Consider the following 15,051-nt stretch of genomic DNA (forward strand, 5'->3'; position numbering starts at 1 on the left):
TCCCAATAATGCAACCCAAAAAAAAAAAATTGCTTAAGCACCATTTTAAAAGAACCCTATTTTAATTTGTTTTCCTTGTCCAATTTTTTTTAAGATAGGGGTCCAAAATTTTAATAATTAAAAAAAAAAAATGACAACCCTATGATAAGCATTTTGAAACACCCCAAGAAACAAAATAGTAAGTTTCACGGAGGTTGATGTTATTGTGAAACGTAGTTTTGACTTTGGTGAAAGTAATGTGCAACAATTTTTGTATTTCAAAAAGTCATATAATTTGCTTTGGAAAAAGTAATTTTCTTTTAAAGCATTAGCCTTGGCCATAAAACACTAAATTGTTTATAAAAAAAAATTTAAAAATTATCTCATAAAAAATAAAAATAAAAACATTGCTCGTATTCATATTATTTTAGCGTCAAGCTTATTATTTTTTAAAAAATAAAAATAAAAATCTAATAATGATGTGATAGTAGAATTTTTGTAATTTATTACCATCTTGATTAGAGGTGCAACAACGTGGACTCATTGGTAGAGGAGATGTTCAAGCTCAACTCAAGTTATGTTAAGATTTGTTCAGACCTAGAACTCTCATCAAATCTCACAGAAGATGAAAATACTTAAATCTACAAGATTAGGACCATTGCATGCATCATCAATTACAAAAAGCCCCATAAATAATTATTTTTGCAATAAATTTGGATCTCCTTGACATATGCTATAGCATCATATATTTTTGTTTACCTATTCTCAATCTTGCTGTTGTGATTTCATATATATTCCTAATATTAGTAGAGAAAGGGGTGATATGGGGTCAGGTATAGCTGACATATCAGATATTGAATTGGCTTAATGTAAATCCAAAATTTCATGGCTAAGTCGTAAATTATTTAATCTCATAAATTTATAGCATTGTATTATGGTTACATTCATGAAAATTATACATAAAACATACACATCTGTACCACACAAATAAAACATATGACTTCATTAAAATTACGAACTCGTACAAATACAATGGATGATCATCATCAAATTACACAACACAATCTAATACTAAACACATACATATATAGAGCTAGCTAATATCGATATTTATAAATATATTAATTGATATATATATGTATCGAATATTTTTGGTAGTTCAGGAATTCTGGGAAGGCCAAAGGAAGGCACCCATGGCAAAGTTTCTCTTGTGGGAGATGTCGCCGGAGACAGAGAGACCGTACTGGGATAAGAGGCAGTCGAGCTTCCACTCGGGCATGGACTCGTAGTCGGATTTCTTGTACCTAGGGTAATGCAATGGCATCTGAAATGAACAGCTCTGCTTCTCTTGCTGCTGGTGGTGGCTGCGATGACCATTCGGCCTTAGCCCATTCATCATGCTGTTTGAGCAAGCTGTTCCACTCATCTTTCTTTCTCTTCTTCTTTCTTTTTTATTTGGCTATTTCTTGGTCAAAACTCAATGCCAAGGTACCCTTTTTATAGACACCCATGAGAGAGAGAGAGATGGTTTTTTAGCTATTTTAATTTGGGGTTAAAAAATTTAATTTGGAATTGACTTTTTAGCTTTTTTTTATTTTTGTGAGAAAATAAAATAAAATTATTATAGTTTAGATGTGACATTTTGTTTTATTAACATTTTAGGTTTTTTTTTTTTTTTTTTAACTAAAATAGTCCCAAAAATAAAAATAAAAATAAAATTATGCCAAACATCGCCAGAGTTGGTTACTTTGTATATGAATTAATTTCTTTCTTGTGGTTCACACCAAAACAACTTAAAAACAAAGAAGTTTTCTAATTAATTAATGAATACTGAGATTTAAAATATATATAGAGGAAGCCATATAAGTTTAATATAATTAAACAAACTAATTGAAACTGATGATACTATTTGTCCCTGAGGAACGGGTCGGGCTGATCCACGTCTCCCACACCGTTATTCGATCCCTAGATCCACAGAGAAACTTGCACAAGAGTCCAATAGGGAACGGGAGTTCCCTAGCGAACCCTCCGATGAGCCAGTTAGAAAAGAGAGATTAATGGAATATAGAGATGGAGCGCCAGCCGTGAGGCTAGACTCATTGGGAGAAGATGACGCAGTGGAGTTGGTAGAATAGTACTAAGTAGAGCGAAGGGAGGAGAGGGGAGCTGGGCAAGCGGCGCGGGCTCACCTGACGACGATAATCGTAGCCGCTAGGCCAATTAGCCAAGTGGAGTCAGACCATTGGCAAACCAAAGCCGACAAGTTTACGTTTACGGAGGAGGAGTTGGAGAAGGTACGAAGGAAGTACCAAATTCCAACGGAGGTAGAGCTAAGGCTGCCTACATCTAAGGAGAGGGCGTCAGACGCACGGCCGACAGAATTCACATTGTATAAGAAAGCACTGCCGGGGGGGGGCTGAGGTTACCACTCCCCCAAATAGTGGTGGACATACTTAACAAGTTGGAAGTGGCGCCAGGCAGCTGATGCCCAACGCATGGAAGATATTGATGGCTTGCGCGGTTTCATGGCCACGGGCGACTGGGGGGGCAGCTATGACGGTGGAGGAATTCTTCTCCTGCTACAAGGCCGCCGATAAACAAGAAACGTAGGTAACTTTGCAGGCGTTGGCGGGCCGGGGTCTGGTGGCAGGCTTGCCATCTTCGGTAAAGGGGTGGAGACCGAGATGGTTTTATGTATCAGCGAACGGTTGGGGAGGAGTTCGCACAACGTGGAAAGTCCCCACAAAGTCGGTGGAGCCAAGGCTGGATGCGAAGGTTGAGAACAGGGTGAAGAGGGTGAAGGAATGGAGGGAGAATGAGGGGGTTAAGTGGGATGACCTGATTCTACTTTCAACCCTGTTTGCCTTGAGACTAGGGCCGCAGTCGACGGAGGAGGATCCGGCGAGGGAGGAGCTGGAGGCGCGGAGGAAGGCGCGGAGGAAGGCGGAAGAGCGGAGGGTGTTCACCAAGGCGGAGAAGTCTAAGGAGACATAGTTGGGGCCTGCACCTAAATTGGTGATGAAAGAGCGGGTCTGACCGTGTCTCAAACCGTTGAGAGACAAAGACCTAACAGACTTTGCCCCACTGCTGCCCCCAGTGGACCCGCTAAAAGAGAGGGGCAAACAAGAGGTGGAGGCAGTGCTGAAGAAAATGAAGAAGAAGAGGGTGGCGGCAGAGGGGAGTAAGCACGCCCTTGTTGCGAAGAAGATGAAGGATGGGAGAGCAGAGGAGGCTCCAGAAAGGGAGGCTACCCAAGTAGCGAAAGAAAACATGGGCGCGAGTGTCCAAATGCTGAAAGAAGACATAGGCGCAAGCACCTAAACGGTGGCAACAGTGGGGCATGTGGTAGAAGTGTCGCCCAGTCCTGGTGAAGGGAAATCTGAGGTTAGCAGATCGGAGGCAAGCGTCACGTTGAAAACCGCCATGTACTATGTGCGCACTCTGGCAAGCCGCTCGGCAGAAGAAGTGGGGGAAAGCCAGGGTCACAGCCGACCGTCTTGTTGGGGTGGTAGAGGATGCGGCCGTGCAGTCGATGGCGCGGTTGACGGAGGCTGATCTCTTAAGAGGGTTTTGCTCGGCCCAAATGGAGGCAGCGACCCTGGCGACTACCCTGATGAATAAAGCAGAGCGCACGAAGATAGAGGTAGAGCCGTTAAGGGCCTAGCTGGAAAGGGCGAAGACGCTGCTACAGAACCTAAGGGTTGAGACAGCTGGTTGGAAGAAGGCCGCTCGGAGTGCATGCGCTAAGGGGCTGGAGTATGCGCAAAGGACGAAGAAAATGAAAGTACTGGTGTTGGTGCAGAGCTACTCAACGGAGCGGGCTGGTGCCGAGCTCCTCGCGACCAAATCAGAGCCGGAAGCGGAGCGCCACAAGGCGGTATCGCTAGAGTTCGAGTTGGTAGGCGAGAAGAGGAAGCTAGAGCAGGTCCAACAAGCCTGTACCACCGCCAATGAAAGGTGGGAGGAGGCCCTGACCAACAACAAAAAACTGCGGGACCAGGCGATCAAATACAAAGAAGAGGCAGATGGTCGAATCGCGGAGTTGGAGAAGGCCCTGGCAGAGGAGAGGGCCAAATTGGCGTCTGAGAAGACGGTGTAACCTGACTTATATATGGCGACCGTAGAGTAATTCAAGGGGTCCGCCGACTTCCAGATGGCCATTGACACCACTGTCGCTAGTGACTTGGCAAATGAGGAAGATGCGGGGGCCGTCGGGAGCGGCCGCTGGAGGTAGGAGTGAAAAGGAAGTGATCCAAAGCTTCTAGCAGTCTGACTTCTACAAGCACGAGATAAGCCAGTTCTGGGACAGCGGCTAGATGACTTTCAAATATAAGGCGCAAGAGCTGTTCCCGGACGTGGACTTCTGCCTCATGATGGTAGAAGAAGATGATGTCGCCCAGACCCCTCTAGATGAAGGGGTTGAAGAAGAAGATTTCGCGTCGAATGAGGGAGATTAACTGTATAAAATTATTTGTTTTTGTGTGTATATTGTTGTTTTTTTTTTTGTAATAGAGGTAGTTTCTGTAATGAATTTGTGTAAAAATGCAAGTTTATTAATAAAAGAACGAGTTTTGTTATGTGTTGTTGTTGTCATTATGCTTCTGATTGGTAAATTTGGAATAATGAAAATGGCTGAGCAGAATTCAATAAAGAGTGGGTGTAAAAATGAAACTTGTGCTTGAATTGTGAAACTTGTAAGTAAATTATGATGTAAAAATGGTAAAAATGGGTAATCAGGCTGACTTGTATGCTCAACCATGATGTAAAAATGTTAAAAATGGACAAATAGGCTAACTTGTATGATTAGTGAAAATGAATGGGCATGGATTTGGATTTTAACTAAGTATGGCAACAGCTGGGACTAGCTTTGGTTCAGACCAGCTGAATTCTTCATGCTAGTTCTGACTAAGACTTTGAGGGCTCTGTCGGGCTGAGGCTTTAATTAACTCAGTCTGGCTGAGCTCTTCGTGCTCAGTCTGGCTGAGGCTTTTGTTAACTCAGTCTAGCTGAGGCTTAAGTTAACTCAGTCTGGCTGAGCTCTTCATGCTCAGTCTAGCTGAGGCTTTTGTTAACTCAGTTTGGCTGAGCTCTTCGTGCTCAGTCTAGCTGAGGCTTTTGTTAACTCAGTTTGGCTGAGCTCTTCGTGCTCAGTCTGGCTGAAACTTTTGTTAACTTAATCTAGTTGAGGCTTTTAGTTAACAAGTCGTTATTGAAACACAATGCAGATAATGGAGATATAAAGTCATTGTCATTTAAGGCACAGCCTATTGATCACAAGTTTACACCATGTATGGAAAGGGCAAAACAAACAAGCGTGCAGATCGTCAAAAAAAACATACAACAATCGATCAATACGAAAACATGAGATGTCATTTTACTAGAAATAACGCTTCAAGTGCTCGGCGTGCCATGGATGGGGAAGGTCTCTACCTTCCATGTCTTGGAGTCGGTAAGTCCCTGGGTGAGGTCTGGCCTTAACAACGTAAGGTCCTTCCCCTTTAGCTGTTAGCTTTCCCTTGGCGGGATTTTTGGTGGCAAGAGTTGCTTCGCGCAAGACTAGGTCGCCCACTACGAACTCTCTTGGTCAGACTTTGCGGTTATAGTGTATTCTCATTTTCTGCTGATATGAGGCCCGTCTGACAACGATGGTCTCTCGGAGCTCTTCAATCAGGTCCAAGTCAGCTCAACGCAATTCTTCGGTTAGTTCTGGATCCGGGTACAAAACCCTCGGTGTCGGGAGGCCAATTTCCACTGGGATGACCGCTTCAGCGCCGTATGTTAAGCAAAAGGCGGTCTCCCCAGTAGGGGTTCGGGCGGTAGTTCGATAAGCCCAGAGTACATTTGGTAGTTCCTCAGCCCAGAGTCTCTTAGCGGCTTCCAACTTAGTTTTAATGATCTTCAAGAGAGAGCGATTGGTGACTTCGACTTGCTCATTAGCTTGGGGATGACCTGGGGAAGAGAAACATGACTTAATGTGGAGCTCGACACAAAATTTCCTGAACTTGGCATTGTCGAATTGTTTGCCGTTGTCTGAGACGATGGCTTGAAGGATTCCAAATCGGCATGCAATCGACTGCTAGATGAATCTGGTTGTGTTCCGTTAAGTGATTGTGGCGAGGGTTCCGCTTCCATCCATTTGGTGAAGTAATCAATGACAACTATAGCGAACTTGGTTTGGCCCCTACCAGTGGGCAATGGACCAACTATGTCGATGCCCCATTTGGCGAATGGGTAGGGGCTGCAGAGTGTAATCAATTTTGTAAATGGAGCGCGGGGGATGTTAGCAAAGCGCTGACATTTATCACACTTAAGCACAAATTCAGTGGCATTTTGGTTGAGAGTAGGCCAGAAGTAGTCGATGCAAAGGATTTTATGGGCCAGTAACCTGGCACCCGAATGATTACCACATACGCCCTCATGGACTTCCCTCATCACATAGGTCGCTTGAGCAAGACTAAGACACCTGAGGTATGGCCGTGGCCGTGGGTTTGATTCCCACAGACGACCCCAAGTAATGATATTACTTGTCCCTGAGGAACAGGTCGGGCTGATCTACGTCTCCCACACCGTTGTTCGATCGCTGGATCCACAGAGAAACCTGCACAAGAGTCTAACGAGAAACAGGAGTCCCCTAGCGAACACTCCGACGAGCCAGTTAAAAAAGAGAGATTAATGGAATATAGAGATCGGATGATGATAGGGAACTTAACCTTCTTTTTGTCTTAAAAACCTGCTTATATCCTTTATTTATCATTTCCTTGTCCACTCCGACCTGTTATATTGGCCGAAAGTTTATGTTCTAGCTTGCCTTGTTCATGGTGAGACTATTCTGTTCCAACGTGAAGGGGTTATCGCATTAAATACTGCAAGGAACCTCATTAATGGCTTATGTGTGGTGTAATTACTCTGCAAGATTTTTGTCTGCTTATGTTGCTGGTTCTTTTCTTGACAAGTGTTTAGATGTCATTGGTTCTTGGTGCAATGTTGGATTACAATGATGTTGGGCTTTAGTGTTTGAATCATGCATTGGGCTTTAAGTGGTGGACCAAAAGTTCCTATGGGCCCGCCTATGTTAGAAACTAATACAAATAGTATGTAAACGTCATAATGAATAAAATAAAATATACATTTTAGTATTAAAAAAATGATAATATTACTTCTTGGACTAAGAAATTATTAATGAGAAGAGAATTAAGTATTATGAAAATTAAAATTTTAAGAAACTTAATATAATTATATTATATTTGTAAAACTTAAATCTATTTTAGATTTTTGAATTTTAGTTAGATTTTTTAGTAAATTGGAATGCTAGGAAAGCAATAGCATGATATAATTGTGTTATATTTGTAAGACTTAAATTTATTTTAGATTTTTGAATTTTAGTTAGATTTTCTATTAAATTGGAATGCTAGGAAAGCAATAGCATGAATCAAATTTTCTTACATACATCATCTGTGGCTTTTGTTAAAGTGGTGTTAATTCAGTGCAAGGACGGTTTTATACTAACTTCAAGGAAGAATACACACCCCACTAAAAAAAAGTGTTGGTTAAATTAAATGTAAACGAATGTCCTTGTAACATTATAATTATTTAATACTTTCTCATCACTATTGAGGTGAAAAATATTTTGGGAGTTAGTGACAAAATTAAAAATATTTTGATTACAGTGAAAAATATATTGAATTTAATTCAATAAAAAGTGTCACTTGGTATTTAGTGGGTATCTAGAAAATTGTTATTTTAGTAAGTTATTTTAGTTTTTTTTTTTTTTGTTACAGGGAAATCCTCCTACCCTCCCGCAGGTCCAAGGCCGCCCCATGAGGAGATCACCAGACTATAACCTGGAAGCTTGTCCCGACCTCCCAAGGCAAGCTTTGATTAAGTCAGGACTTGCACAGTGGGGGAGCATTAAACCCACACTAAGTAACTGATTAGTCCCGACCTCCCAAGGCAAGCTTTGATTAAGTCAGGACTTGCACAGTGGGGGAGCATTAAACCCACACTAAGTAACTGATTAGGCATCCTTGAGGTCCAACCTCCTAACCAACAGTGCTTCGCCCAAGAGATTGGCCTAAGGGAGGAATTGAACTTGTGACCTTGGGGCTTAAACCCCGAGGCCTTACTACAATGCCACAACCCCTTGGGTTAGTTTTTAGTTATTTTAGTAAGTTAAAATTTTTATATTTGAAAAGTTTATTGGATATTTTTTTTTTTTTGTAGTTGGATATAATATTTGCAAGAGAAAAAATAAAATGATTATAGATTTGATGTGACCTTTTATTTTATTAGTTATTTTAACATATTTTGTCCTTTTTTGTGAATTTTAACTAAAATATAACCCAAAACCCATTTGCCAAACAGCCGATAATTATATTTCTTGTATCCGAGGAAAAAGACGATTTTTGAATTTTTTATTTTAGTTTTTTGAGTCCTAGGCTAAAATAGGTTTATTATTTTGATGAAACTTTCAGGTGGAATTTTTTTTATGGTCATCGAAGTTCAAAGTGAGTAAAAAATTGGAGCTTTGTAAAAATTGGTATCATAATTTAATTTGAAAAAAAAAAATTGTAAGATAAATTACACTTTGCCCCTTTATATTTGTTCACTTTTCTACTTGGGCCCTTAAAGTTTATTTTTTCTCACTTTGATCCTTCATGTTTCAAGTTTTTTTCAATTTACTCTTAAGACTAATTTCTATTAAAAATTAAACAAAAAATGATACATTAACAGTCACGTGGTACAAAAATACTTTTATTATATATAACTAACATCTCTAATATAAATTTAAACTCTAATATAGTAATATATTTTTTATGTTTTGTACAGTTATTACAGTATTTTTTGTTTAATTTTGAACAGAAATTAACTATAAAAGTAAACTAGAAAAAAATTGAAACGTAAAGGGGCCAAGTGAAAAAATAAATAAATAAATTTTAGGGTTAAAGTGAATACAAGACACCTAACAACATGTTGGCTATAGACGGAGTACTTAATATGGAAGAACTTCTATACAAGCCTAAAGTGAATGCTTTATTTGCTTAATGGTTGCGCTTGAAATTATATATTAAGACATGTTATCACTATTATTTTTCAGAGAAAAAGGGGCAGCCATTAAAATATTAAAAAAAAAAAAGCAAAAAATATCTATATAACTGAAAAGAATTATTAATTAATACAACTATAATAAAGGGTTTTTTGAAACTTGGAGGCAGCCACCGTCAACCGCCCCTTGGTTCCATCCTTGTGTGTTACAATATTTTAGAGCAGCTTAACATTAAGCATGTTTGTTTTGAGGGATAATGGTGTGGAATTGGATTATTAGTCCCACCAGACTAATAGTCTATTGTTTGTTTGTAAAATTTTGCTCCGGACTATTAGTCTCATAAATATGAGACTATTCTATCCTATGGGAGGGTGTGGGATAGAAACCATGGGATTGGTATCCCATGGGATTATTTGGTGAAATGTCCATTTTACCCTCCATACTATTACTTAGTAAACAATTAGAAAGGGTAAAATAGTCTTTTGAACATTTATAAATTATTTTTTTAGTGTTATTAATTTAAAATTATATATTAAATAAAAAAAATAAATTATAAATTATAAATTTAATTTAATTAAAAATTATGGCCTTATAAATTAATTTTTTTTAGTGTTGTTAAAAAATTAAATTTACATATTTCTCTAAAATTAGTTTTTTAGTGTTGTTAATTTAAAATTATATATTAAATAAAAATTATAAATTATAAATTAAATTTATTTAAAAATAATAAATTATAAATTATGGCCTTATAAATTAAATTTTTTTAGTGTTGTTGAAAATTTAATTTATATATTAAATAAAATTATTTTTTTATTAAAATTATATATTAAATAAAAAATATAAATTATAAATTAAATTTAATTGAAAATAATAAATTAAAAATTATGGCCTTATAAATTAAATTTTTTTAGTGTTGTTAAATTATAAATTATAGATTACAAATTTAAAATTATATATTAAATAAAAACTATAAATTACAAGGATAAAATAGTCTTTTGAACATTTATCATTACCCAGTCCGTCTAATCAAACATTGGATTCATTAAAAATAGTCCAATCCAGACATCTAATCCCATGACTAAACAAACAAAGGATACAAATCCAGTCCAACCAAATAGTTTGGGGACAATGTATCCCGGACTAACAGTCCGATGAATTACAATCCCCCCTTATCCAATCCGTCCAAACAAACACACCTAAGAGTTTTGGGTCCTTTTAATTGGTACAAGAACCTAGTGCATTAACCCAAAAAATGACTATAATAATAATTATAATAATAATGAGGAGAATATTAGAGCATGTACTACAAAAAAAACAAAAGTAGAGGGGAAATTAAATTTGATGAAAGGGACATAGGAAGAAGAAAGTATGGCTTAAAACCAGTTTCATGGTACACAAAGATGAGAGTTGAGAAGTGAGAGTTACAATTCAAAAATCATGAAATAAATGCCAATTCAATTGATTGAATGGTGACCAATTATCAAATCAATTTTTTTTTTTTTTATCAATTACTTTGTTGACAAGTACTTGGTCGATATCTAGTTTGTTCCTTACGTCTTCTATCCAACTTGTGAAATAGTGTCCAAATGCAATGTAAAGTTTTGTAATATTTTTGGTCTAAACTACCTTAAGAAGTGTAAATCATGAATTTAAATTCATAATAACGCGTGTTCAAAAATTATCCAGACTAGTCGAGAGAAACCCGAGATACCCTCCTTATCAAATAAATAAATAAATATAAAATAAAATAAAATTAGCCATCCTAAATTCAAGTCTTCTAGGTTTGGAATGCTGTGATTGATGTCTTTGAATTTCTCTTGAAAATACGTGTTCAAGTTCTCTTTTATTTTGCTAATAAAAAATAAGATTTATACATATCATATATATTATTAAAAGTAGTATTTTTCTCTTACTTAAGTGGTATATTTTAAAGCTTTACTTTTTTTCTTAAAATATCCATATCAGCATACATTTTCTATTTACATGTATAGAGTTGTATACAAATTCAATTTCAATTATAATAATCAATTTTATATGGACTGTATTTGAGAAATATTTATTTTCATATATATAATTATATTTAGTTATCATGATATTTGAAAAAAAATCATCTCCATATACAAATAAATAAATAAATACGACAAAATGTGCTTAATTATGCAAATCAAATAAATTTTCTTTTATATTTTTTATTTTTTTTATCTATCTTGTTGATGTTTTAATATTAATTTATATTTAATTATATATATATATATATATATAAAAGTAGTGTTTACACTCAAAATTTTTCTATATCTATCTTCTGTTCTTTTCTTTATTTATTTTTAAAGTGCCACGAAATATACCGTCATACTTAATTATTTCTAAAATCTAATATTTAAAAGACTTCTAAACTACCCATAAATAAAATTTAGAATAGATTTATATGTACTAAAAAATACTTCACGAATTAAATTTCTTATGTTTTTCACTTTTATTCAAGTATTCAATTTTTATATTAAAATTAAATATATTTCTTATTTTTTATCTATCTTATTTATATTTTATTATTAATATATATTGAGTTTCCTATTTAATATGAAGTTGTTTATTAGGAAAAATTTATATTTAATTTAAACTTTATATACATATATACAATTATATATAATATGTATAAAAAAATTTAAAATAGATATTAAAGAAAAATAAATACTCAACATGATTAATCTATCTATTTTTTCTTAATCTGACAGAAACATACTTATATTTAATTTTTAAAATAAATTTTATTATAACTTTCATTCCTATTTTTTTTATATTTCCAACTAAATAAAAATAAATAAATAATAGAAATCACTTTTAATTGTATGTTACTTTTTTCCTTTTCAATTTAGAGAAATTTAGCTATAAATTCCCTTTACCTTCCTTTCATTGTTAAAAGGACTAAGAAAAAAATTATATCTTCTAAACCCCCTCATAATTATAAAATTTTGCATAAAGGACAAAATTTATTATTTAAATATTTTATTAGAATATAATACCCTCAACTAAATTTCCTCACCTTCTCCACCCACTCTCTCCTCACCTTCTCTGCTCTTTTACGAGCTCTCTGTTATGATTCTTAACATTATTCGATCTCCTCCTACGCCGATTCAGTTTTCCGATCACTCTCCGGCGGTTCATACGCCGCCGCCGGTGTCTTCCTCAAGGCGGTGGAACATGATCGAAGCCTCAACCAAGCAAACGCACAAACAAATTCTCTCTTTTCCTTCTCTCTTCCATTCCTAGGGTTTGGATTGGATTCGTTCGAAGCTCTCATGATTTCAACCAAAACTGTGAACATACCTAAATCACTCTCAGTTGCAGAGAATTTTCTTTGAATGACGTATAGGTTTCACAGTGGAAGAGATCGTCGGAGATGATCGGAGAAAGCTTCGACGACGTCAACGTATCGCCTTCCAATTCTCATGAAGTTCATGTTCTTGCCGTTGATGATATCCTCGTCGATCAAAAATTCGAATTATGAAAGAGTATAGAGACGAATCGCGCAACTGTTCAAAATTTTCATATTTGAACACAGTTCTTCAGATTTTTCATATATATATGTGTGTGTGTTTGTGTGTGTGTGTGTGTGTGTGTGTGTGTGTGTGTGTGTGAGGGAGAGATTTTTCATTTGGATAGTGTTGTTAAGTTCTTAAATTGATCTATTAATGAGTTGTTACTATGTTCTCTCAACTTTTTGTTCTAAAATTGTTTTTGATTTTGACAAATTTTTGTGTCGTGAGTGAGCGATATGGATTGTGTATATGTAATAGATAACAGAGAAGACAAAGAGGTGATACGAGCAAGTAACTGTGAAGAAACAGAAGAACAGTGGTTGTGAATGATCTAATTTCATTTGATAGAACCAGAGTAAATTTTACTCTGGTTCTATTGCTCTGTTTTTTTCATTTGACAGAACCAGAGTAAAATTTTACTTTTATACAGAGTAAATTTTTACTTTTAGCTTCAGAGTCTCATAGTTTACTTGTTTTTTAGAGTAAAATTTTACTTTTATACAAAGTAAAATTTTACTTTTAGTTTCAGAGTGTAAAATTTTACTCTTATTCAGAGTAAAATTTTACTTTTATACAGAGTAAAATTTTACTTTAGTTTCAGAGTGTAACATTTTACTCTTATACAGAGTAAAATTTTACTTTGAAATACATAGTGAATATGGCTTAATAGGAGAGCTGATAGATATGAGGGTAATATAGTAAAAGAAACAAGTTTAAAAATATCAGGGGGTTTTGAAAGTACTTATATAATTCTTGTCCTTTTGAAAGACAAATTAGATAGTGAGGGGGCTATCACCAAATCCCCCTTCAATTTAACTATTATTATTAATGTCAAATTGAGTATTTATTTACTATGTTATAATTTAATATCATATAAAATCATTATATATTTATTTTTTTTACACTTTTATAGCACTATAGGCTAAGATTATTAAAATACACATAAATAATTGAAATAAAATTATTATATATATTTGTTTAAATAACATTTTTATAGAATGATAAGGTTAAGATTATCAAAATAAATAATTAGAATTATTCTTTAATTTTAAATGACTTTTTTTCTCCAATTTAATCATTATTTTTAATATTAAAATGAATATTTATTTTATTATATTGAAATTAAGTACAAAAGTATTAGATATATATATATATATATATATATATTTAAATTACACTTTTATAGTTTAACAGAACGAAAATTACACTGCATATTTCGTAATATATTTTTTTAATAATTATATATATGTATACATAGATATATTATTCTTTTGTAATGCATACATAGCAACATATTTTTAAAAATAATTTATATATAAACATATATAAATAATTTTATTTTATTTTATAAAATATTATTTAAAAGAAAAAAAATTAACTCATGTATTGCACGGGTCAACTCCTGGTATATATATAGAGAGAGAACATTTCAAACTCTCTATTTAGTGCAAGTTCTTACAAGTTAAAAATTAATAATCAAAAAAGGAAAGTAAAAAACACCCCTTCCACTACATCTTAATAATCAGGTTTTTTTTTTTTTTTTTTAAAACTTATTTAAACTATTTGTGCATCATAAATAACTTTTCCAAATTAAAAAAAAAAAAACTGTAACTAGCCTCATACACCAAGGATCCCCTAGAGTGAAATTTTTCTAAAGTTTCCTAGAGTGTTACATTGTGTGGTTGAGATTTACTGGCAAGTCACATCAATTTTTTCTGATGTGACTTGCCAGTAAATCTCAACCACACAGTGTAGCACTCTAGAAAATTTTAGGGAAAAATCACTCTAGAGGATCCTTGCTCAGCCTCATAACCTTGCAAAGCATCCGCCATCATGTATATACTAATATAATAATCATATACAATATATATATATATACAAAATAATGCTACAAATTTGTAACATTCGTTTTAAACCAAAATACTCATTAATATAACTTGTTATTTCAAAAAATACCAGTGCTACATAATCAATATAGTTTGCAAATCATTTTTCATACATGCCAAACCATCCTCTTTTTTTATTATTATGTTTGGATTATAAATTTATGGAAGCAAAAGAGAAGGGAAAAAAAATTGAAGTATATTTTGCTAATCTTTTTTCTCTCCCTTGATAAATCTAATATCCAAAAATAATATACATGCAACAAGAAAATAAATAGTACTATGCAAACTCTCCTAATAGTGCCCTGCAGTTGTGTCCTAGTGAACATGACTCTGAGAGAAACCATTCAAGCAATTTGTATTTGATCCTCATCCAGAACATGCACAACTAGTTCATCACTTTCATTAGATTGAAAATGTGTACCACCACCACTGGCCTTATAATTGTCAATCTATATCCTATCCAAACATTCAATACATGCCCTGACCAGTTGTTTTCTGGGTTTGACCCCACCATTTTTCTAAAAATTAAGAGCTGAAAATGGTCTTTGATAAAGTCGAGTGTAGAAGAAAGATTCATAATAAGACTTAAGACTTGGTTTGATTTGAT

The sequence above is a fragment of the Camellia sinensis genome, chromosome 11 (genome assembly GCF_055761805.1).
Source record: "Camellia sinensis isolate YWXY chromosome 11, ASM5576180v1, whole genome shotgun sequence".
NCBI classification, from domain to species: domain Eukaryota; kingdom Viridiplantae; phylum Streptophyta; class Magnoliopsida; order Ericales; family Theaceae; genus Camellia; species Camellia sinensis.